This window comes from Microtus ochrogaster, unplaced genomic scaffold, assembly GCF_000317375.1.
Source record: "Microtus ochrogaster isolate Prairie Vole_2 unplaced genomic scaffold, MicOch1.0 UNK49, whole genome shotgun sequence".
Lineage (NCBI taxonomy): Eukaryota > Metazoa > Chordata > Mammalia > Rodentia > Cricetidae > Microtus > Microtus ochrogaster.
This window is the reverse complement of record NW_004949147.1, coordinates 881,901-907,098: the sequence shown is the minus strand read 5'-3', so window position 1 is coordinate 907,098 and position 25,198 is coordinate 881,901. Positions and strand designations below refer to the sequence as shown.

General features: G+C 53.2%; 1 protein-coding gene across 1 annotated transcript in view; it reads left to right on the top strand.

Annotated features, from left to right (window-relative positions):
• Ccdc33 (coiled-coil domain containing 33) overlaps positions 1–25,198 on the top strand; it is a 100,686-nt gene that overhangs the window by 66,566 nt on the left and 8,922 nt on the right.

The window sequence follows — 25,198 nt, the reverse complement described above, 5'->3', positions numbered from 1 at the left end:
TAGGACATGGAGAACTTGTGCCGTGATGGTGCAATGGGAAAGGAGGCTCAAGAGCCACCCCTTGAGATCACTCCCCAGGCAGCAAGTGTTCCACCCGTTTGCACAGCTCCCCAAACACGAGCCAGTGGGAGGAAGATGAGACTCCTTCTATGGTTTCCTCACCTTTTAGGTGGGCTCTTACTGGATTTATGAGAAATTCTTATCATGCTTGCTCAGTCATGTTCAACTCAGGGTATGTCCCTCGGGCCATGGGAAGCCCCCCAAGAGACTAACTGTACCTTATAAAGGAGGCAGTATACTATGTTCAGGTGCAGTCTGTGTCTTGATCTTGGGACCTGGCCTCAGGATGGGTTACTTTTGAGTCTCAACCTCTTTGTACAAACAATAAAAGAGTACACACTCAAGCTGGATGGTGATGGTGAACGCCTTTAATCCCAGCACTCGGGAGGCAGAGGCAGGTGAATCTCTGAGTTTGAGGCCAGACTGTTCTACAAGAGCTAGTTCCAGGACAGGTTCCAAAGCTACAGAGAAACCCTGTCTTGAAAACTAAGAGAGAGAGAGAGAGTACACAACACTCAAAAGCTCAAAAGATAATCCCGCTGAAGTCCCCAGTGGAGATATCACCACCCCCGTCAATGACCATGAGAGATTCCATGTGTGGCTCTCTATAGCCCTCCACAGTGGATTCCACGAGCAAATGCTACCCCAAAGTACCCAAGGAAAGAACTTAGGCAAAGCCACCCATCTAATCCTCAGGTCTCCTCCTGACGACTTGCCCTTCTCTACTGACAGTCTCTTCATCTACCCTTGGCACTTGGCACCTTTCTGAAACATGTCCCATCAGACAGTAGGAAAGGCAGCTGCCTGCTGAGTGTACCCAAGAGGAGGTCTCCACATAGAGCACCCTCCCCAAGAGCAGAGCCTTCCTATCCAAGCAACAGCTCTCAGAGACATTTCTAGAACACACATGCTACCTTCGCCCTGTGGAGAAGCAGGGCTCAGGAGCCACCTCCAGTCCAGCCATCAGTTGCATTGAAAATAAAGGTACAGGTCTTGGCCTGGGAGATTCGAGACAGCACGGTTAAGCCAGTTCTTGTCAACCTGCACAACCTCATCCAAAGTGGTATAGGGAAGGTTGGTTTTCAAAAGCCAGGGCAGTGAGAAAAAGTGAAAGGGCCACTCCGGGAAAGGGCAGATGGGAAGGAGGGAGAAGGAAGGTGGTCCTCCCTGGTGACCACCGGAGAATTTCGGTGAGACTCTGCCCTCACCCCACTGCCTTGCCATGAGCTAACCAAGCCTCAGCCTTACCCAGAGGGCAGAGTTCACCCTGAGTCACACTACCTCTGAGAGTAGACCCTGCCTGAACATCTGGGACGTAGTGTGAGCAAGCAGTGAGCAGTGCCAAGCTCCATCCCACAGCTGGGAATGGCAGGGACTCTGGTAAGGCCTGAGCTGCGGGCAGCAAGTCTGAGAACCTGGTTCATGCGCAATGAGAAACACACATAACTTAATGCTGTGCCCTTGTATGTGATGAAAGACATGAAAAGGGGTTGAAAGAGAGGCTCATTGCACCTATGAAATTGATGGAGGGAGATAATGGATGGGAGAGAAGGAGGAGAAAATGACTTGGGAAGAGCCTTTCAGGGTAGGATGGTTCTGATGGGTGGACATTTGAGGACCTGGCTTTGAATGTCAGGAAGGATGGTATAACATGGATGGACAGGCCAGGTCCTCTTGACTTTTTCTTAAGGATTCAGCCAAAAGAGAAGAATTGGACTGCAGCCTGAGAAGTTAAGGTCAGCCATTAGGACAAATTCTTTCTGACCAAGAATAACCACCATTGGTAACCTGTTTTCATTTTACCAGTGCTGGTTATGACCTGGTCCAGAAGTAATGTGATACCTGCCCAAGGCTCCTGACCTTATCACCCATACTATATAGCATCCAGAGAATTCCGAGTGGCTGCAGAAGCTTGTGGTTAGCTAACCCACCTTCCATGCCCTATAAAAGCCCGTGGCCCTGGCCCTCTTTCCTGTCCATCCAGTCTGCTCCAGACCCATGTTAACCTTGAACCCTCCTTTAGGACTTTTGGTTTCAGCTTTTGTCTTCCTGTGCCTGATTTAGCCCTCCAACACAGCACAAGGGCTCTCTCCCCGCCCCTGCTCTCTCCCCAGCCCCCTTGCCATCGTGTTATCCCAGCTGCTCTCCTACAAACCTACAGGCCAGAGCTCAGAAAGATGAGGGCAAAGCCCAGCCATACACCTTCCCCATGGCCAAGAGAACCCAGTTGCAAGTAACAGAATGTGGTTGGGTAGCAACGGGCTACAGTTCCATGCCAATCACAAGCAGCTGTGCAGCCATGGGTCACTGTTCCATGGCAACCAAAGAAAATTACATAGCAATGGATGAACTCATGTAACCAAGAGGCAGAGTGACAAGCCAGAGAAGACAGCCATGGGGCCCAGGACTGTTGCTGCATAGCAATAGACCCTGATGTAAGATGATGTCATCCAGCACCATAGGGCAGGGAGGCATGATTGTGGGACAGAGCACAGGCACAGCACCTGCGCTTCAAGGCACAGATCTATAGCAGCAGATACCTGAGGAGCCCCGAGGAACCTGAGCAGCAATGACAGTCATGAGGTATGTGACTCGGGACTTGGATCAGGCAGTGTCATCCGCAGAGCCTGTAGGTGAGGCAGGGAGCCTTGTGACACAGCAGTTGTTGTGAGGTGACCCAAGGATGAATGAGCAGCCCCCTCTGCTCTCTTCTGTGGCCTTGGCTGAGCCTCTCTGCATCACCTGACTTCCATGGCGCCTCATTCTCTGTCTAGTGTCGCCGTGCAGTCCCCAGAGCCTCAAATCCATCTTCTCTCTGGCTCCCTCCTGAGTCTACTTGTGAGCACTGAGAACTGAATATTCTCTGGAAAGGGGTTCCTTGGGGACAGAAACACAGGTAGAAGGGATCTGGTCTGTGGCCTTTTGTGCAATGCTCCCTGCCCCTCACAGCACATAGACCCCAGCCAGGACTCCTACCAAGCCCAGCCATTTCTTCCCATCCCCAGACACCTAGCTCTAATGCAGTCATTCCAGGAACAATGTTTTTTCAGGGCAGTAAAAAGCTCAGTGCTGGGTGGGACCACAGAGATCAGGGGTAAGACAGACACACGGCAAAGCTAAGGGAAGCAATTGCGTCCCTTATGAGCAGCCCGGAACATACATTTCTTTGGAAATGTTCAGCTCCCGAGCCATTCTGAAAGGGACAGTTATTCCAAGATCCATTTTGCCAGTATCTTGTCCTTATCCCTGACATCTGAGCCACCTCACTCAAGCTAGCTGGTGTCTCCTGCTGCCACCACCACAGGGGGTAAACTGAGGAGTTCTGTTCAGTCTTCAGAGCGGCCGGCCGATCACAGAGACCCATGAGACATCTCCAAATCATCAGAAGCCTAGGATGACCCAACCTAATGAGTGCCCAGTCCTACACCCAGTGAGGCCGTGGGGGCAAGAGAGGGGACGGAGGCCTGAGAACTGGAAATTCCCTTGAGATAAAAATAGCCACAGAGAAGACAAGAATGAACATGTGAGGATGGACAAGCAGGGAGATATGATCCAGACAAAGGACCTTCCTAAAGGCAGGGTGGGGGGAGAAGGAGAGAGGGCCTAGGAAGGCTTCCTGAAGGAGGAGGACTTTGGACAAGGTATTCCGTGTCTTTTCCACCCAGAGGCTCAAACAGGGTTTTTCTGCTGCCCTCCACCCCACCGTTGTTCACTTACTCACTCTCTTTCTCCCCTCCCCCCACATGTACACACACACACATACACAAACACACACACATACACACACATCCATGCCCGTATGCACACGCATGCCATTGTCTTTGCATATTGCCATTTCTTTCTGACATCAGCCCTCTCTTTCCCTCCCCCTCTCTTTCCCTCCCCCTCTCTTTCCCTCCCCCTCTCTTTCTTTCCACTTCCTCCCTCCCTCTGCCCTGCTCACAGCAGCTCTGAGGCCAACCAGGGGCCCCGCATCCTAGAAAATGAATAATTGACAGGGTTGTTAAAAGATTCAGTGGACTTTTCTAAGCTCCCCATGCTGGAATAACTCATTTCTCTCATCCTCTCTTTGAAAGCCTTTCCCTTCCCTCCTCCCACCCCCTAGTCCCTACCCCACCCCCAGTCCAAGCTTTTCTTTTCCTTTCCTGAGTCCTACAAGGCACCGTCCTTGACCCCGAGGTCTCTTTAAGTCACTGGCTGTCCTTGTCCTGTTTAAACTGCTCTTAGGGGTGGCAGGGTGACTCCCCCTGAGAGGGCCCATGTGCATATGGAGAGAGAGGCCTGGGGACTTCACCTGAGGCACACAGCTGACTGAATGCAGCTCAGCCCAGGAGGTCAGACTCCCCAGGCCAAGGCCACCTTCCTAGGCTGGTGCAGAGGAGTCTCTGCTGTGCCTGCCCATTTCTGTCACTTCATGTCCCTGTGTCCTGATTTACTGTCTGTAACATGGGAGAGCTGCCTCCTTGGGCAAAGGAGATGGATAAGGCCTTGAGAAGGGAGGTTGGTCTTGCGGCAAAGCTCCCTGTGAACTAAAGCCTTTGTTCCTCCTTTGCATGGGCAAAGGGCAACCAATCTCCCTATTTAGTCTGGGCAAATGTAGCCTGGCCATCTCCACGCCACGGAAACTTCCCTTCTCCAAGCCTGCCTCATTCTGAGCCCCTCATATCTTCTGCCTCCTTCAATATCCCATGGCCACAGGGCACAGCGTTGCCTGGCCTAGCTCCATGCTAGGCTTTGCACTCATTCTCATTGCTCCTTGAAGTAACCTTGAGCTCAACCCTCCTCTCTGGGCCCCAGTTCCTGCCTCTGTCAGCAGAAGACATTGGAGAAGATGTGCCCTAGTTCCTCGAGACTGGGCAGTGTAGTTGGAGCCTCCATCCTTCCCCAGACCCCACCCAGGTGAGTGGATGCTCAAAGCTGACTTTGGCTCCTTCGGCACCACCTGATGGCAGGTGATACACCCTAAGCAGGAGACCTCTGTGGCCACCGGTAGTAGTCACGGGGGGGGGGGGGGGGGGGTGAGGACAGTGTTCTCCTAGACTCTTTTCACACAGATAACCAGAAGTAGAAAAACCTCCAGTGAGAGAGAGCCTCAACCCAGGGTACCGTGGGCTGGGTAGGTACCACAGAGGTATCACAGAGGTCAAGAGGAATATCCTCAGGCCCTGAGATGAAATCTTCCATTGTTACTACCACCACCCCTGCCTGGGGACCCAGATCCTACAAAACCATAGAGACGAAGAACAGAGGAGAGGTACAGAAACCCAGGCAACCAAGAGCATGAGCCACCCAGGCTAACCTCAGTATCAGAATAGACACCTGACTGGGTTCTCTTCAGATCACAGTGGCCAAGCTACCAGCCATCTTCTCCATGTAGCTGCCGCTCCATGCCCTCACACCTCAGTCTCTGCTGTCCCCAATTTCTCTGCCTCTAATTGTCTGGCCATTCTGCTCCTTGTTGCTCATACAGCACCCAGTGCTCTGCCTCTGACCTCTAGGTGCGTGTCCACCATGCACTTACAAAGCCCCCTCCAGGCCCCGCTCCTCCAGGCTGGAGGTCATCTCAGGGCCCTGCTCCTCCAGACCCCCTCCTCCAGGCCCCCTCCTCCAGGCCCTGCTCCTCCAGGCTGGAGGTCATCTCAGGGCCCTGCTCCTCCAGACCTCCTCCTCCAGGCCCTGCTCCTCCAGGCCCTGCTCCTCTAGGCTGGAGGTCATCTCAGGGCCCTGTGCTTCTGCTCCTCCTAACCAGGGAGCCTTGTGTGCTGTGCCAAGAGGAAGGGGTTCTAAAAATAAATGCAGAGAACATGCAAAAGTCCCCAGCTGTCTGAGCCCTCAGCAGCTCCTTCTCTTTCCTGTGCCTCCCTTTACTTCCTCCTCAGTTCACACTGCAGGCAGGCAGGCACGCACGCACGCACGCACACACACACACACACACACACCAGAGAGATGGAGGGGAAAGAGGGGAAAAGAGAAAGAGGGAGGAGAGAGGGAAGAGAAGGAGGGAGAGGCAGGCACAGAGAGTGGGAAGTAGGGGAGAAGTGGGAGAGGCAGCAAGGAAGGGAAAGGGAGGAAAGAGAGGCTGGAAAGGGAGGAGTGAAGCTGTCATCCTGCAGGAGGGTCTGTTCTCTCCTGCAGACTCAGCTCCACCTGAGGCCCACAGCTCTAACAGGTTGTCTCAAGTCTACCTCCAGAGCTGTGTGAGGTTAGAGAAAGCCTTCCACCTCTCTGATCCTGCTTCCTCATCGTTAAAGAGAAGGAATATTGTCTCCTTGCTCCCTCTTGAGGCTGAGGGGAAGACTAACAGGAGTGTGGACAGGAGGGCAACGGAAACAGCCCCAGTGTCCAGGCTATAGAAGCATTTAGGATGAAAAGCACTGACATGAATCTCCAGGCCTTCCGCTATAACCCTATCTCCAGAAAGCCTGTCCCCAGACCCCTGCTTACAGTTCCTCATCTCCCCCGCCCCCATTGCATCTCAGGCGGGCCATTCCCATTCTCCATCCATCACCTGAGACTAAAGAGATTAATAAACGAGACTCATAACTCAGCTACTGGGATGCACCAGATATTTACGGCTGTGTTTCAATTTGCAGAGAGATTAAGTGTTTGTCGATTTATTGTCTCTTGGTGGGTGTATGCTGGGAGCAAGGAGGCTGAGCAAGGCCCCCTGCTGGCCAGCTCCCCTCCCCCGCTCCCACTCCCTCCCAACTTCCATTCCTAGAGCTGGGTGGAAACCGGTGCTATATCCAGCTTTCAAAGCTGCTGCCCACTGGAGGGCCTTGACCCAACTAACCAGAGAGACAGAGACTTTGACTTAAGATGAAAGCCACACCCGCACCACTAAACTGACATCAAGATACCCAAGGGCCCAGCATCCCCTGCCCTACAGTGACTATATCAAGCAGTGGGTGAAGTCACACACTTCCAGAAGGCCAAATACCAAATGGCTTCATGGTTCACTCCTAAGCCTAGGGATGGCTGTTCAGGACATACACAGAACTGCCATGTATACCCTCTCTTGAACCTAAAGACACTGGGGGTGGCCTGGAGACATCTCTGTAGTCTGATCAGGGAGAGCCTGCAGGGGCCCAGAAAAGTGAATCAGCCTGGAAAAGCTGGGAGAAAGGAGGACCCTCAGGGGCCAAGAGGCAAAGATGGCTTGAGCCCAGTGCAGGGGGGCTCAAGGACCACAACAGGGCATGATGCATTCTGGGACTGAAAACCTCAAGAGCACCTCTCCTTCATGCACCCCGGCTGCTTCTCACCTCCCCAAGGTCTAGCGTGTGCATTCATTCATTCAGCCAGCTTTTCTAGCATCTTCTTTGTACCAAGTCTTGTGACCTCACTACAAGGAACCCACCACCAATTTGGGCAGTTCTAGCAGGTTGCTGTCAAGAGCTGTGTGACTTTGAAACGCCACTCCACCTCTCTGATGTCATTCCTCCTTACCTTCTGAGATCTGTGAGAGGACTGGGGAGCAGGCTGCAGTGTGCTGCCGCCGGGGACACTAAGGAGCTGTCCCCTGCTCAGGAGGCTTGATGATGATGTGGATGTTCAGGGAATCTTTTAGACCAAGGGGAGGAAGGGAGACAGCACAGCTCACCAGGCCTCTCTGAAGCCCGTCCTCAAGTGACAGTCACATAAAAGTGGGACCGGTCTAGGATGTCGGTGCTCAGAGGCCCCAGGTGAGCAGTGAACACAGGAAACGGGGGGAGGAGATGACAGGGACCAGGACACAGTCTTCCCCCAGGACTGAATCTGGCCTTAACCCCATCAGCTTTGTCAGGCAGGGATCACTTCATCTGCCTCAGGGTGGGGGCAGATGTCACTGGGACAGCAGAGAGTGAGAGCAGAAGCCAGGTGTGAATGGTGATCAGTCTGGCTTCAGTGGTGACAGGGAGATAGTCAGTTTGTTCCTGAGAAAGAAACCTGCCGCCCTGCTGTGCAGAAGTGTGTGTGTGTGTGTGTGTGTGTGTGTGTGTGTGTGTGTGTGTACCTTCGTACGTACACATGGGCACTGCATTCTCATCTTTCCTGAGCCTGGCCAAGATCTCACTAAAAGGCCCCATTGGGCCTTCCAAGCACATCCCTTCCCTTCTAGACCTCTGTTTACCTATCTGGGAAATGGGGAGAACACATACCTCTCTAGGAAGGAGAGAGGAAGTCTTCCAGGTTAGGGCAGAGAATTGAAGGGCTGTTGAGGTATGCCTTGGCCTGCTCAGGACCTGGCCCGAGTATCTGAAAGATCTGTCTGAGAGATGCTGAGGAGGAGAGACCACCCACAGCAAGGGCCCCCAGAGGCAGGAGAGATTACCCTCAGAGGGAACTCCGGGTGACATGGGGAGATATGTGCCCGGCAGTCACCCGCTGGCCTTCCCCTCTCTGGAGCAGGCTGGGCTCCGATGTATGGCTATGGTCCTGGGTTTGATAGCATCATGCTTAATGGAGCTGGAACAAGCAGATCAGATGCTAGCTTTGCTCTCAGCAAGATGCCAGCACTGTCTGAAACTCCAATCCGTGGTGCATCCTGTCCACTGGTGGTGGACACGCAAGGGTGCAGTGTCCGCAGTAAACAAGGTAGAGAAAACCTCAAGAGCACCTCTCCTTCATGCGCCCCGGCTGCTTCTCACCTCCCCAAGGTCTAGCGTCATGAGTTCCTAAGGCTGAGTCAGCAATTCTTAAAGAGGGACATGCTCCAGACCCAGGGACAGCTTGGGGACTTTCGCTGACCTGGGCACTGGGACCATCCCTTTCTGCAAGCTGCCTGCCTTTATCCTACTTGTGATAATAAGTGTACAATACCAAGCACGTGTGTTAATACAGACTGAATTTCAGCCCCCATACTTCTAGTCATAACTCATTTCACTTTTATTTCAACTCATTATTGTGCAAGTAGGTACCCACCCCCATCTTGTCACCTAGTAGGCCCACCAATGGGCTTGACAAACTCAGGTCTAGGGCTCTCGCTCAGAGCCTGATCCCATAGAAGCCAGAGCCAACCAGGCCTAGTGACTCAGACACAGAAATCTGGATCCTGACACACACGTCCCTCCTCCAGCCCATCTGGGATAGAGAGTTGCCTCAGTTTCCTAGAAAACAGACAGCTGCGTGCTCCTCTTACCTCCCAGGTCGGATCATGTGAAGGCAGAGAGGCCCCCACACCTCAGTGTTCAGTGTTCAGTTGCAAATGGAATAAAGCTGGGGAACAGTTTCTATCCCTTGCCTTTACCGCTACACTGTATCCAGCCCTAAAACAGATTCCCCAGCACAGACCCTGGCTGCTAGTGTGGTGGTGGGGAGAACACAGCCCCCAGGCCCGCGTCTCCCTCGCCTCCCCCATCTTCTCCTCACCCCATTTTGTTTCAGCCTACAACCTCTTTTGTGTGCATAAGGATGCACTGCCACCTTATGGAGCATCAGACTAGAAGCAGGAGGGAATTCTCAGGGCTAAAGGGACACAGGCTCTGGGTAGACACATCCGGTGGTCCTACTAACCCCTCACCGGATATCAAGGGCTGTGTCAGGACTGAAAAGGAGTGCTGCCTTGGAACACAGGGGGCCCTGTGCAGAAGCCCTGTTGTCCATCCAGGGCTAAGGACCCAACTGTCCCCTGTCCCTCTTTCCAGCCCTGTGACTTTATTAGGGTATACTCCTGTGTGCTCAGATTAAATGCTGTTCAATACAATCCAATTTTCTCTTAATACAGACAAGAAAATTGTACATGCGTGCGCATACACACACACACACAGTGCTAAATATCCAATCAAGCCTACAGATAGATAATAGAGAACAGCCAGTTCACTCCCAGTTTAATCAGATAAAACGCCCATTTATCGGCTCCTGCCGATGCAGACATCCCGTAGTCAGCAGGCTGCGGGAGTGTGAGCGTGGGGTATACAGGCTGCATCTTTACATCCTTGGGGGGGGGGGCGCTGCCCACAGGGGACTAATTATCCTTCCGCCCTTAGCCAGCTCTTACTCAAACAGACAAAAGGGGGCTCCAGCCTTGTGGTGCTAAGCCAGCCGCAGAAGGATTTTTGCTCTCAGATATGCAAATCTATTACAACATAGTGGGCTTCAGGGACTGCACTGAATAGTAGCTCAGAGACCTCAAGTGGTTGTTTTAGGGGGACCAGAGGCATCTCAACTTCCGCATCAGGCTTGGTGGAGACCCCCTCTTGATCTCTACTTCGCTGGTGGTGGGCTGTAAGGCTGAAGATGAAAACGTCCCCTTTGTCTCCCCTCTTGTGGGTGGGGGGACACTCAGGAAACCTAAGAACTGAGTCCAGATGAGTCTTCTTCTCATCGGGCCTCCTGTGTGAGGCACAGCCTGTCCTAAGCACAGATGTCCTAATCTGCTTGCCACCTTCCTTAGTTCTCTGCTGCTCTCAGCTCTGCCAGTGTAAGTCCCTAAGGCTCAGAGGTCTGGGCCTAAGCCCTCACCAGAACCCAGAATATGCTACTAACAGCTCCCTGCACCCCACAATACCCTGCCAGAAGATTGCTGACCCAGGGTGTCTGCTGTCTGCTTGGCCTCCAGCCGGGTCTCAGAGCGAGCTCTGTCTTTTTAACTGTTAGATACAGAGAATACCCCACAGGTTGACTCTGTGAGCCTTGGGTGCCTGGAAAGGGCTTATGAACTATGAAAAGTCCCTGATACTGGGTGCGGGGGACAGTTGGGGAAGGGATCTGGAAGAGCAGGCTTCGTCCCTCGCTCTCCATGACCCTTAGTTGTCGCTGCTTCCTTGGGAGATCTATCCATTCCTACTTTGCGCTCTCCACTCTTTGATCGTCTGACTTAGGGGAACCTGCAGCTGGAAAGGAAGAGGGTAGCACAGAGGCAGGACACCAAGCAAGCTTGATAAAACTGACCTGGATCTGAGATGGTCAGGGGCCATTCCCTGACACCCCAAGAAGGGCACGCCTAGGCAAAGCAAGCTACCCCATTTGTGTCGATTTGATACAAATCTAGACATAGCTGGAAAGAGGAACGCTTCATTGAGAAACTGCCACCATGAGATTGAGCTGTAGGCAAGACTGGGGTATTGCTTTGATTAATGATTGATGTGGGAGGAGCCATTCCACAGAGAGCGGTGACCACTGGGCAGGCCGTCTGAACTGTATAAGAAAGAAGGTTGAGCAAGCCATAAGCAGCACTCCTTCATGGCCACTGCCTCTGTTCCTGCATTGAGCTCCTGCACTGTTTCTCCCCAAGTTGCTCTTGGTCATGATGCTTTATCATGGCAGTGGATACCTAACTAAGACGCCCAGTAAGCCCTTCCCGTCATTTCAGCTGCATACACAAGGGCCCTGGGTTTCCACTGCCTGGAAAGAAGACAGAACCTGATGCCTTAGTTACTTTGCTCATTGCTGTGGTCAAATGCCCAACAAAAGCAACTTTACGAAGGAAGGTTTTATCCTGGGTCGTAGTTTGAGGGTACAGTTGATGGCAGCAGGAGCCGGAAGCAGTGAGTCACATGACACCCCGAGTGAGGAGGCAGAGAGGTGAATGCTGTTGCTCAGCCCCCTTATCCTTTTTGCTTCCCCAGGACCCCAGCTCACGGGGTGGTGACATCAGCAGGGCGATTTTCTCTGTCTCAGTTAACCCAGTCTAGAAATTGCCTCACAGTCATGCCAGAGGTGTGTCTCCTGGGTGACTACATCCTGTCAAGTTGACACTCAAATTAACCTTCACACCTTGGCAGGGGTAACGCTGGAAAGGGTGCTGCAGGAAGACTCTCAGGGACAAGGAGCAGAAGGCACGCTGGGAAGAGTGGTCAGAAGAGTTGGGGGGGGGGACAGGCCAGGTGAGGGGGAACGCTCAAAGGACCCTTGTCCTGGGCTGGAACCTCAACAAGCCAAGGTGGACACAAGATTCCTAGAAGCGCTGCCGAGGACACCAAAAACTAAAACACTACGTGAGGCTGTGGATAGTACTGGCGAAATGGAGGCTTTCAGTGGAACGGGGCTGGGACACCTGGGGCCTGGGTGGGAAGCAGGAAAGGTAATCTACAGGAAGACAAATGGGTGGTAGATGCATAGCCCTCAAAAGACAGTCCAGACAGAGGATGGGACAGCCTGGGAGGTGAGGGACATGTCCCATCCCCAGACAGAACATTTTGGGCAGTACCTCAAGGACCACCCCTCTGAGAAACCCCATGGAGCAAGCGTATCCAACCCTTCTAGCACTGTGACAGATACCATCATCTGCAAAATTCCTACTCAAGTAGAATCAGCTTATACACGCATATCACACCTGTGATATATGTATGCTCTATATATATATTATATTCGTACATACAATGTTTTGAGTAAGTTTATGATTTGGTGTTGGGCCACATGCATGGCTATTCTGGGAAGCATAAGTCCTGGAGCCGCAGGGGCAGACCTGCCTGTTCTGAGTCTACTCCTCCTGGCTTCCAGGCAGAAGGTGCCTCCTTTCAATGGACCCTCCCAAGACAGGCTAGCAGATGCTCAGAAGAGCCATGTCTCACTTCATCCACTGTACCACCAGGTGACCATGACAGCTGAGACCCCACCCCCAACCTGTCACCTCAACTCACCCACCAATCCACACACCCACACACATACTACCCAGGCTCAAAGGACTTCTTCCCCCAGGCAGAGAGCAGGCAGATACCAGGATCCCTCCCTTCCACAGCCCCTGACCCAGGCTTTTCTTCTGGCCAGATGCCTCCCTGGAGGCAATGAATAGGAAACAATGACCACACAATTCAAGCGTGGGTAGGGGGATAAAAAGAAAATAGCCTCCAATTAAAGCCTGGACAGAGTGCTCTCCTGAAGAGAAGTGTGAAGGAGCAAATGGGCCGCTCTCCTTCCTCACAGGAGCACAGCTGCGGTCCTCCAGGTCAGCTGACTAGTGTAGGGAGCTCCCGGGCAGCTTCAGGGCTCTCTGAGTGTGGTGGGAAAGATCAGGACTGTAACTGCAGTTGGTGATGCTGATGAAGGGTCAGACGGTTCCGTGAATATAATTAACCTCTTGCTAATTCACACCTAGAAGGCAGGAATAATGAGTGAGGCTCAAACTGTCGCCCGTGAAGCTGCAGTAGTCGCTCGTGTTAACCAGGAAGGACAACGTCTGTGCTTTATCTCTATTCAGATTTGGACGGCCTGGCATGGTACTGGAATGTTGTGTGCAACAGAAGAGCCCCAGGGCCTGCTGTGGCCAAATAGCCTTACATTCGTATTATGTGTGCTAGGCACAGACCTTGCCCCTTAATCTCCTTACAACCCTCTCTTCCTTGGTACAGGAGCAAACTGTGGCACCGAGAGGTGAGAGACTCACTGGAGTCAACAGTAACTAGACAGACTGGATCAGGAGTTTAGAATTCTCTGGCTCCAAAATCCCTTCCACCCTCTGCCTTTAGCCTGGGAGGCTGAATCCCACCTGCTCGGCTAAATACATAGCCCCACACTGTTCCAGGCAGCCCAGCTAGGAACCTTTCGTAGAAAGGCTCCGCAAGGCTGTCATGGGTCAGCCAGTGTGTTGTCAGCCACCCCTGCCCACGCTGGCCCCCATGAGCCTAGAGGTGTGAAGGGTAATGAGGCCCCGTAATTAAGGCTTCTGGAGACATGGCTGGGAGATTTATAGACAGGCTTTGTCAATAGCTGTGCTCTGGGCTGTGGATCCACCAAGACATCAATAAGTGCTCGTTAAGGCTTCTCCCTGCTCCCTGCCCTGTCCCCCAGCAGCCCCTCCCCTCCTGTCAGCCGCCTGTTCGCAGCGCCTGTGTACACAGGCTTTGCTCAATTAATTTGCACTTGTTGGCACCATCTGTGCTTTTCATGCGGCCTTATTGAGAGCTGCTAGGCCTGCCTCCCCCTCCGATGGGCTGCAGAGTGGAGACAAGCAACCCTCCTCCTGCAACCACGACTCTCAAGGAAGGTCAGTCTAGGATCACCAAAGACAAAGGCATGGTTTCCTGTTCCCCCCTTCCTCCCTCCCCACCCAGCTTCTCAACCTGGTGAGTCAAACTCCGCCTGAGGTCCTTGTAACCCTTTCCCCGCACCTGACTGCAGCAGGCTGGACCCTAGCCCTACAGAGGAAGCCCCCTTCTCACACCCAGTGATCCCAGAGCACAGATGTCCGGGAGCCAAGAGACAGGATTTCCAGCCTGATTCCTGCTCTGCCTGCCACCGCCCCCCCCCTCCCAGTATGGATTTGACAGGTCCATGCTCTGAGAACAGGGACACTTGAGTCACAGGACTGGGAAGGGTCAAAGAAGCCACATCCAACTCTGTTGAGCAAGGGCCACCCAGGGGCCTAGAATTGGACAGCTCCTCTGGGTGGATGGGACAGCACAGGCTATGAGATGGTGACTCCAGCGTGTTGCCCAGAGACCTGAGATGAAGTAGCATCACTGAAGTGTTCTTTCTGAGTAGACTGTGCTTCTGCCCTCAGCATGGATTTTTTTTTTCTTTTTTCAAGACAGGATCCCACTTTGTATTTCAGGCTAGCCTGGAACTTTGTGTAGTCCAGATAGCCTCCATCTTTCCCTCTGCTTGTCTACCTCAAATGCTAAGATTATAGGTGTGTATCGCTAGGCCCTTCCTACACCACAGCCTTCTGACCTTGGAGTTCTTAGAGTGCTGGACTGGCTGTGAGAAGCACCACCAGCATCTCTAGTCTCCCTGCCTTTGCTTCTTCAACTTCACCTAGCACCTGTCCTGCTTCCTGGGATCCTGGAAAGCCACTCACTAGGTCCACAAAAACAAAAACAAAGCAACCCACCCAGAGACGTCATATAACCGCCTGGCATTTTGCTGTGCTATATGGGGAAAGGAATGAGCTCGGGGCACTCATCAGTGTTCATTTTACTAACAAAACACCCCAAATCAGACTAGTCTTCCTGTGATTGGCCTGGGCCCTAAGGAGCTGACGCAAGCCAAGGGTGTGGTTGTCTTCTCTCTCACAACAGCTGCACGTGTTCTGTATCCAGAGTTGGGTCCCTGAGGGTGCAGTCAGGGCCTCCCCCTCTGTCTCCTGCTAGAGCAGGCTGGAAGACAGTCACGTCTGGGGTCTGGCTGCGCCCTGTGGATGCCTCCACGTGGTACATTATTGATGGTGCTTCTAATTGTGTGTTTCCCAAAGTCTACAGGCTTTTGATGAAAAATTCATGGCACGCCTGAGGATGGCAGGGCGTTCGATCGATTGGCAGTGCAGCAGACAAGGGGGTCCAGGGCCCCTCAGGGACAACAGCTGAAGGCTGGCTGGAGAGGGGGCAGCCATCAGTGGCACAGTGCCCGCCCTCCTCCTGAGCTTTTGGCCCTGGATCTGTGGGAGAGAGAGGTGCATAGCAGGAGGTAGCAGCCAGGGGAAGAAACCAAGGGGAGGATTGAGGTAGTTTTGAACCTGTATTTAGTGCCTGTTGGGTGCCTTACTGTCAGGAAGGCACGTGACCACACACCAAGTCACATATTCACTTCCCCGCTGGGAAGTATTGGGCCCTCTAGAGTCGCCATGAGTCACACAGAAGAGAAACACTATTTCCAGAGCCACGCCTATGTGCCATGGAGTGTGCCCAGAGCTCCAGACCTGCTTGTAGTTCCCTGACAGCCCCATTTGAGGGATGCCGTGTTCTATCGCCCAGAGGAGCGAATTTGTAGCAGGGCCCACAGTCTTCCCGCCTCACCAGGCTGGCTTGACTACAGAGTGGGGTGGATTGTCCAACGTCCCTGCCTATCCCCATTGCACTGAGAAAAATAAGTGAAAAAAGTAGCCAGCAAACCAGAAGAAGTGAGTCTTCCCCATCCCAGTATATGCCAGCAATACTGACAGAGGCCAGAGGCCCCTGAGAATAGAGATACTGAGGTCGAGGTGTCTTGGAGACTATTCTGTGCCACCCCTGAGGTTCCAGAGAACCCTACAGTCATCTATTCATTAAACTAGTACTACATCTTTATAAAGTCCCCATTCCTACCAAGGCATCTTGTTGGTTCCTGATGGGGTCCTAGAATAAAAAGCTTTAAACCACACACGTCTGGGACAGATAGGCTAACAAGTACCACCACCACCACCACCTTATCCCATGCCCTAGGAGGGGAGGGGCTGTGTGGCCAGGCTCTTGCCCCAGGGAAGGATCTGCAACCAGGCTCAGACAGCTTCAGTGGGTAGCCTTGCCTCTCTGACCCTGCGTTTCTAGGTGGTGGGCTGGGGTGTTTGGGTTTGTTTTCCTTTGCTTCCCAGAGAGTTCCTTTCAAAAACATCCACCCATGTCTGTGCTGAACTAAAGGGAAAGGAATTTGTGCAGACCGTCGGGAAAGCAGAGCTGGAGGACGCTGGGCCATGGGTGGGGTGTGGAGGGAGTGAGCCCTGCTTAGGCTACTGGGGGCTGGCACAGGGAGATTCAGGGAGACGAAGGATGAGGCATGAGAAGGGGACAAAGTGAAGATAGAACAGGGACAGTCAGACTGGAAAACAGAGCTGGAGGCCAGGGTGTGGGAAGATCTCTAAGTAACGGCATCAGAAGCCTAAGGGCCCCACGGACCCCGTTATTTCCTTGTGATTCCCTGAACAAGGAGTGAGCCTATCCTGAGTCTATCACCCCATCCAAGTGTCCCCCACCCAAGAACAAAAGAAAGAGGCCCCACAGTTTGTCTCCCGCTAGCTTCAGGGCTGGGCCCAGTCACCAAGCAGACATTTGTTGTAGCAACAGTCCCTGAGGACCTGTCCTGGGGAACAGAACTGCTATCAACACAGATGGGGGAGCCGGGGGACCCCGCCCCTCCGGCCCCCAAGGTTGCCCTGGGCCTAGTTGAAAGCCGTGCTGTAAGTCTGCCCCATACCCTCCAGTTCATGGAGATGGGTCCGCTCCTCCGGGGTGCAGGTGTGTAGGGGTGTGTTGCCAAGCAACCAGCAGAGGCATGCCCAGAGCCTGTGTGAGTAGGAGGTAAGGTGGGGGAGGGCCAGGCCACCACTTCTAGATGGTCCTAGTCTTAGGAACCTACAAATGGGACCCCAGTCCCAACTCAGGCCACTAGAGCCCACGTTCAGAACCCAGAGAGGGAGGAAAACGGGGCTTTGATAGAGAAATTCCTTCAAGTGGCCATTGTCTCCAGTTAGCTTGAACCCTAGCTAGGGCATCTTGGAGGTCTAGCCCCAGACCTCAGTCTGTGCTGCCGGACTCAGGGGTGGGCTTTAGGGGGAAAGTGAAAACGTGAGAAGAGGCATCTAAAAGGATGCTGACTAACTGAAGGCAGGGTTCGGCTGATGATGGGGACCCTTCCCACTCTAACCCCTTACCAAAGCGTGTGATAAAAGCCCCAGAGCTCCAGACCAGAAGGCAGCACTCTGTAGTGTGCAGATGAAGGACCACAGAGGCACAGGGGCTTCTGGCAGTCGGGGGGACAGCAACAGGGAAAGGCAGTGGGGAAGCCAGATTCTGGCCCCACCCTGTGAACATAGTCAGAGGCAGCGTCTCTCTGAAAGCAGAGGAAAAGGAGGTGACATCAGGGAAGGACTCCTTGTGGCATGCAGTCACACTGGCGAGAGCTCTGTCCCATCTGCAGCTTCCAGAGCACCCTGAGCCCTAGACTTCCCTGGCCTGGGGACAAGGGCCAGGTCAGATCCAAGTTGCTATCAGCAGAGGCAGGACTCGGAGCCACTGATGCTGGCTTTCAGGTGGTCAGGGGCTTCCTGGAGACGGAGGGCCCAAAGTGTAGCCTTGAATGATGGATAAGGTTGGGGAGACCTGGGGACAAGGGGATAGGGAGCAGGAAGTTAGATGGCGAATTTCCGAAAGCTCCACACACCTCAGTGCCCGTTCCAACCCCAGACCCATGGTCCTGGCCTGACCCAATTAGAAACCTGACTCCTGTGGGGACTAATTAGGCAGGGGCTGGGGTCAGACACAGGCCAAGGCCATGTAGCCCCTCAGAGCTTCAGGAAGGCAAGCACAAAAGCTTTCTCTGCTGCTTGGAAAGAACAAGAATAGGACAAGGAAGATGTGCGTCTTTTGTTTCTTTGCCGTAACCTTGGATTGAATAAAGAAGCCACTGTGTCCCCATCCCCGGGAGGGCACATTTACAGAGCAGCGGAAGCTGTTTGCAATAGCACTTTGCATGGGCTTGTTTGGTGCAGAGGTCCGACTGTCAGTCAGGGGAAATTATTTGGGGCACAGGATTTCAGATGAGCAGAATGGATTTCTTCTATTCTAGAACCTCCTGTGGCTCCCGTCTGCTCCCATCTTCTCTCTGTGCTTTAGTGGAGTTCCTGGGGCTGCTACCCAGGACACACCCACCCTGGCTAGTGGGAGGGGGGGCTGGGCAAGCTCCAGCTTTCAGGCAGGGCTACCTGTGTGCTATGACGTCACAGCCCTTTCAGCTGTGCTGGCCTCCGGTCAGTCTCACAGCCCCAATCCCATATCATCCACTCCACTCCCACTTCTGCCACAGAGGCCAGGCTGTTGCCCATGAACTTCCTGGAGGAAGGGGGCCAGAGTAGAACCTTAAAGGCTGGGGGAAGGTGAAGGGGCTCAGAGCAAAGGATAAGAACAGGAGGCTGGATGTGACTTCCAGGAAGTCTGCCACACACACACATACCCATGGCCACACTAGCCCTGGCTCCTTCATGGTCCTGGCCAGAGACACCTCTCTTGCCTCTTGCTTCTTAGTTGTACTTTCAGAGCTACACTGTTACTGGCAGCTCTCTAAGGACATGGTCCTCCCCATCCTTACAGAGCTGAGGTCAGGCTTGGGAAGGTAGGGCCACTCCAGGTGAGGCTATTCCTCCACTAGGTTTTTGTAAATCCCTCCGCAGAGCAGGCCCCTGCCCCAACCCTCCCCTGTGCTGCCCTCTGAATTCTGGATTACAGTCTCCCAACCTCCTATTCTGAGCTTCAGGTCCCCACCCAGGCAATGGGACATTCAAGGTCCCTTGCCTGCCCCCTGGTGGTGATAAGGTTAGGCAGTGCCAGTTGGTTCTATGGTAATTGTCCTGCCCAAGGTGTGTAGAAAGGGAGTTTTTGTTTGTTTTTCTGGATGGACCAAGGACAGAGGCACCAGGACTCCAGTGGTATTAGATGTTCCTGTGGGTACAGGAGCTGCCTAGCCATACTGAACTTGGGACATCGCTAGCTTCTTTCAGTAAATCTCTGGCCATCTATCCCCATATCGGTTCCTTGGAGTGGACTCCCAGTTCATCTTCTCAGGAAATGGGCAAGGCCAGCATCAGTTGTGCAAGCTGAAGGGGCCATTTTATTAAAAAACAAAAAACTGGGGTTCATTCCTTTTTAAAATACGGAAAATACAAAGTTAGCAAAAAAGGTCTCTGGTATCCTTAGGGACCCGCAGGAGCGCTATGCATCAAAAATGACAGGGGTGACAGCAATGGTGCCCTGAGAGAGGCAGGGAGGCAGGGAAGTCTCTCAGGCCTCTGGTAGCTGTAGGGTGAGTGGTCCCTGGTAGCCAGCTGTGCCACGCTGGTTATCCACACTGGTTATCCACACTGGTTATCCATGCTGGTTATCCATGCTGGTTATCCACGCTGGTTATCCACGCTGGTTATCCACATGGTTATGGGTCAGGGGTGGCTGCTGGTCAGATCAGGCAAAGCCTCAAATGGGCCCTCAGTGAGAATGACTTAGAGGCTGTTATCATGGCTCCTTCTTCCCCTGGTTAGCTGGGCTTCTCTCTGGGAAAACAATGGGCTTTGAAAGAGGAGGGGAGGAGAGAGAGAAGAGGAGTAAAGCATGTTAGCTGTCTTGTTGCTCCACCAGGGAGGAAGGCTGAGCGGACTCAGCTGTAGAGAACAGAGAGCAGGAGGGAGAGCCTGGAGAAGGAGGAGCCTGGGGGAGGAGTTGTCTGGAGGAGGAGCCTGGAGGAGGAGTCTGGGGGAGGAGTTGTCTGGAGGAGGAGGAGTCTGGAGGAGGAAGGGCCTGGAGGAGGAGCCTGGGGGAGGAGAGCCTGGAGGAGGAGGAGCCTGGAGGAGGAGGAGCCTGGAGGAGGAGGAGCTGGCTGTGAGGAACAGACGGGGTGGAGTCCAGAGCCGTGGCAGTAAGCTGACGAGGCCTTGGGGCAGGACAGCACTCAGGTCCTCTCCAGCCAGGCCTTGCTCCTTGAGCTCCACAAAACACTCCTTTCACAAACATCCAGTTGCACCTGTGCCCCTTAGGAATGAAGCAAAAGACAGCCAGGCCTTCCTCTTCTGGGCCAGCTTCTTCCTCAGCAAGGAGAGCAGAATGGACTCCCTTTCAGACTGGTTCAACCAGGGGAAATTAGGCAAGAACCTGGCCATCCAAAGCCCTACGTTTAGGCTTAGATTGAGTTCAGGGTTAAGGGTTGGGGGAGAGCTTCCATCCACGAAGTCACCTGGGACCTCTAGGTTTCCATCTGGGTCGAGTGTTCATGGAGTAGTTAGTTGGGTAGAAGAATTGTCTCTCTCTGCAAAGATTTGAGTATGTGTGGGAGAAGGGTCAGGCTTCCTCACCCACACCCCTTCCTTCCCAGCTGTACTGTGTGCACGAGCGTCAGCATCAGGTGTCTTCAGCTGTGGGAGAAGTTGAGCTAGCTTCATTATAGGTCTTGTTCCAAGCCCTACCTCATGCCTCAGGCCCATAATCTTCCCTAGAGCCAATAAAGGACCCCGCTGAGGTTCAAGAATTGTGTGACTTCAGGCAAGTCACTGACCTCTCTGGTTTCCAAGGATGATTCTCAGCAGAGGGCACCCATCCTAGACAGGGCATGTCTCGGGAGGACAGCCGGATCATCTGGAGAAGGGGCATACGTGTGGTGGGGCTAGGTGGTGAAATACTCTAATACTCTGGCACACAAGCCGTGGGGCTCCTCGGAAGCCTTGCCCTCTTCTTGGGACAGACTAAAAGCAAAGCATTGGCGGGAGGCGGCTGCCCTCTGGTGGCAGCAAAGGCAAACCACATGCCAGCATCTTGAGCCCACCAGCAGGAGCCCTGGGGGGTTGGGGCCAGAACTTAAGCAGGCCTGGTGAGCCCAGATCACTGCTCAGCCTCCTACTACTGTCCACAGCCCAAGCATTCTTCAGGGAGTCCTATGGTCTTGGCTTGGCCGCCGGCTCTTTCCGCTTATCTTCCTCTCTGGCGATTACCCCCACATACCGCCTCCCTCCCCCCCCCATCTTGAATGTTCTTCACCAACTGCTTTGTATCCTTTCTCTCCGTTCCGCAATTCTGAACATCCGCTCCTTTCCGAGATGCACATCTCAGAGGCCTGCCTTCCCATGTCTCCCTCCCTCCGCTTTTATCCCGCCTTCATCTTGTTACACGCCCCTGCCTCTTACCTAGCACTACTCTGGACCCCTATACCCATCTGTCCCTAATAACTGGCAGCCACGAGCACTTATTACACCCCTGCATGGTGGGCCCTTCTGTTTCCTCCAGCAGAGGCCAGGAGAGTCCATTTCTCCAGCTTTTTCTGCAGCTGTCCCTTTCCCCGTCTCTCCCCACAACTTCTCCGGGGCTTGAAAGTCCCTTCCTCCAGGTACCACTCTTGTCTTAAGAGAGGTTTGGGTTGTCACTGCCTCCAGGAAGCTCTCCTCCAGGCTTACTAAGCTGGGAATAGGCCTTCTGGAGGCCCCTTCTTCCACAGACAAGGAAGCATCTGCTACCCCCTCAGTGTAGAGATGGACCATTGTGGGAAGGGACAGTCTTGCGTATCTCTGCTCCAGGGTCTATGCGACCCAGAACTGTACAGAGTGGCACTCAGCAAGCCTTGACCACCAAAGGGGTTATTGTGATGCTTCGGGCACAGGCTTTATGACAGTCTCTGGAGCACACTACTTCCAGCCTCAGTTTCCCCATCTGTATAGTGATGATACAAGGTCTCTTCTGACTACACAATTGGTGGCAGCCAGATGCGTGCTGGGTCCTCACTGGGTGAGGTGCTTCAGACTTTAGCGAAAGCTCTGACCATAGTCTAAGTACCTCTCTTGGGCTCAGAGAGTCCCCACCCTCCTCCTCAATGGAAATGAACCTCTGTCCAGTAAACTAGGTCTTATCACATAAGAAGAATTTCTGGGCCCAGTGACCAGGGCCATTCTGGAGTGTTTTGAAGCACCTTAAAGTGGTTTCCTTGAGTTACTGTCCCCAGGCACCCTAGTGCCAGGGCCAGGGCTAACCTTCCTATTAGCTCTCATATCACAGTTGTTCTTGGGGCTGATTTCGTATCCACAGATGAGGTCGGGCACCCCACTTCCTGAACCCACAGGGAGCTATGGATGTGGTAAAGCCCACAAATGCTCCCGGGCAGCGGGGAAACTAAAACCTGGCACCCTGACATTCCTCACTCTGGCAGGCTCTGAGGGTTGGGTGGAGGGGGCCAGTGGGAGAGGGGGTGTGAAGGGTCCTCAGGGTCAGGCATTTGAGTCAGAGCCCCTGAGACCACCATGCTGTCCCCCCCAGGAGGTAACTAGAGAGCAAGATTGTAAAGAGAATCTGGAACAGGGTGTCCTGTGTGTTTTCAAGGCCAGAACGTGATGTAGAACATGGCCCTGAGGATAACCCGGCTGCAGGCTGTGGCCAGAGGTCAGGGCTGCTAACTTGAACCTTGTGGTCTGCCAGCCCAGCTGTGCTGCCAAGGTCCCCACTCGGCCATGCAAATGGGGGCAGCTGAGATCCCCACAGAAACAGAGCCCTGGCTGGAGTCGAGAGGCTGAGTCAGGAGGTCATACTGTCTCCCTATGGAGGCCTCACTCCCAGGGACCAGGCAGGGCTAGGCTAAGAGTCTGGGAGGAAGATGAGGCTTCAAGGGATGGAGTCCCCAGGACCCACTGACTCCTCTAGAAGGACCTGATGGCTGAGGCAGGGGGCCGCCTCACCAGAAGCCAACCTCTCCCTCTGTCCTTTCCTTTGTTGCTATGATCTCTGTTTCCTTCATCGATGGGGGAGGGTAAAAATAAAAGAGCAATACTTACTTCCCCCACATCCCAGAACTGCAGAGTTGGGGAACAGTGAGATCTTAAAAACGATAATCCCCTGAATGAGAAGTGGGCTGCCCAGATCCTGTAAGAGGGGCTGAGGGGCTGCAACCTTTCCCCAGAATTCCTTTTGTGTGCATGTTCCCATCTCATCTCAGTTAAGTTTGTGTTAACTCTCCACGCGATCCCTTCATTTCACAATAGAGTGTGGCCTTCTCTCTGAACCAGGACAACTAATTCTAGGACACTCCATGCAACCAGACATGAGAGAAGCTGTAGTATAAGACTACAAACTGCTGAATGGAGCATCCTTGACCATAGACCTAGGAATGTGTATGTGTTGAGGAGATAACTTAGAAACCAGTAACCGCACTGGGGCTGCTGTAATCCGAGCAGTGTGAGAAGAGGTTGAAGTAGCTGGGGAGGACAGGAGATGATCCCCTCTTTTGAAATATCAGAGACTTCCTCCAGTCAAGCCCTGGGCCCTAGATGCAGTCATTCTTGGGATGTGCCCTAACCACTCAGCAGAGGGGGAGCCAGCAGACCCATGGTAGGAAGAAGGAAAAGGGAAGGATCTGTGAAGTGGAATAGCCACTGAAGCCGAAGAGACAGACTGAGAATAGTGCCCCCCACGCACACCTGCAAAGCCCATCCTGAGCTCTCAGCAACTCCTGGCCACCAGGAGGTCCCAAACTCCACACATGTCCCTGACTCCAAAGTAAGTATGTGCATGAGTGTGCATGTGTATGTATGTGTGTGTGCACGCGCATGCGGTCCCAGGTCCAGGGTCCCAGTAAGCACCCTGACTGAGGACGTCAGATGGGAGCAGATCTGGGGAAGCCACAACAGATGCTAGGGAGATAGAGCCAGCAGTGGCACCGTCAGAGAGACTATAGCCAGACGGCTAGACAGCAACAGCAGACAACAAGCGGTGTCTGATGAGATCCTGCTGTGCCCCACCATGCAGCAGGTGGGAGACCGTAGCTTGGATATAGCTGTATCCCCTCACCCCAGGCAGCAGGTGGGAGAGTGTAACTGGGAATGTAACTGGATCACACACAGACACACACACAGACACACACACAGACACACACAGACACACACAGACACACACAGACACACACACACAGACACACACAGACACACACAGACACACACACAGACACACACACAGACACACACAGACACACACAGACACACACAGACACACACACACACACCCGGCAGCAGGAGACCAGGGGAGATTGCATGTAGAGTTGTTCTTTGTGGGGCCTGGGAGTCAGGCTAGGTCTGTGAGGCCCACCCACAGGAGCAAGGCTTCCCACAGCCTGGAAGTCTACAGACAACTCAGATAGCCCATTTGCCTCCTCCCTCTTCACCCCCAAGTCCTGCTCTGAGTCCTCCTCTTCCAGGACTTTTCTGGCTGTGTCTTGGCTCAATTCTCTCTCTCTCCTCTCTTTAAATAATATTTATCTTAAGATACTGTGTACTTGAGACTTGTAACAATGTTACAGAATCCGATTGACAAGCAAAATATAGGGCTGGAGATATGGCTCAGTGGGTAAAGTGCTTGCCTTGCAAGTGCAGGATCTTGAGTTTGATGCCCAGCACCCATGTAAATGTCAGGCATGGTGACTGAGTGTTTATCATCCCAGCAAGAGGGAAGTAGAGACAGGAGGACCCTTAGGACTCACTGACCAACCAATCTAGTCTGACTGGTGAGCTCCAGGCCAATGAGAAGTCGCTCTGTTTCAAGGAGTGGATCTCATTCTTGAGGTTGACACCCAAGACTGAACACACACATATACCAGCACATGTACGCATGCATACACACGCACACATAATGCACGAAAATTCATCTCAGTTGTCCTGTACATATATGAGCAGACTTTTGTTTTGTAAAAAATAAAAATAAAAAACCAGACTCAAGCATGAGCCCCAGCAGGCTTGATTCAGGCCCTGACTTTACTATCTATTGCTCTCATCACTGAGTAGGTTGCTCGCTTCTTTGGGGCTTCAGTTTCCTCCTTTGTAAAGTGGGGGTGACAATAATACCTATCCCATAGGCTTACTAGGGGTTGAATGCAGAAAAACACCTAAAGCCCTTAGCAGGAGGCTTGGTGTAGTAATAGGTGCGGAGGAGCTGCGTCCCCATTACCCCTGCCGCACCCCGGCCGCCTGCCCGGCTAGCTTATGCCCGAAATAACAACACACAAACTGTATTCATTTAAT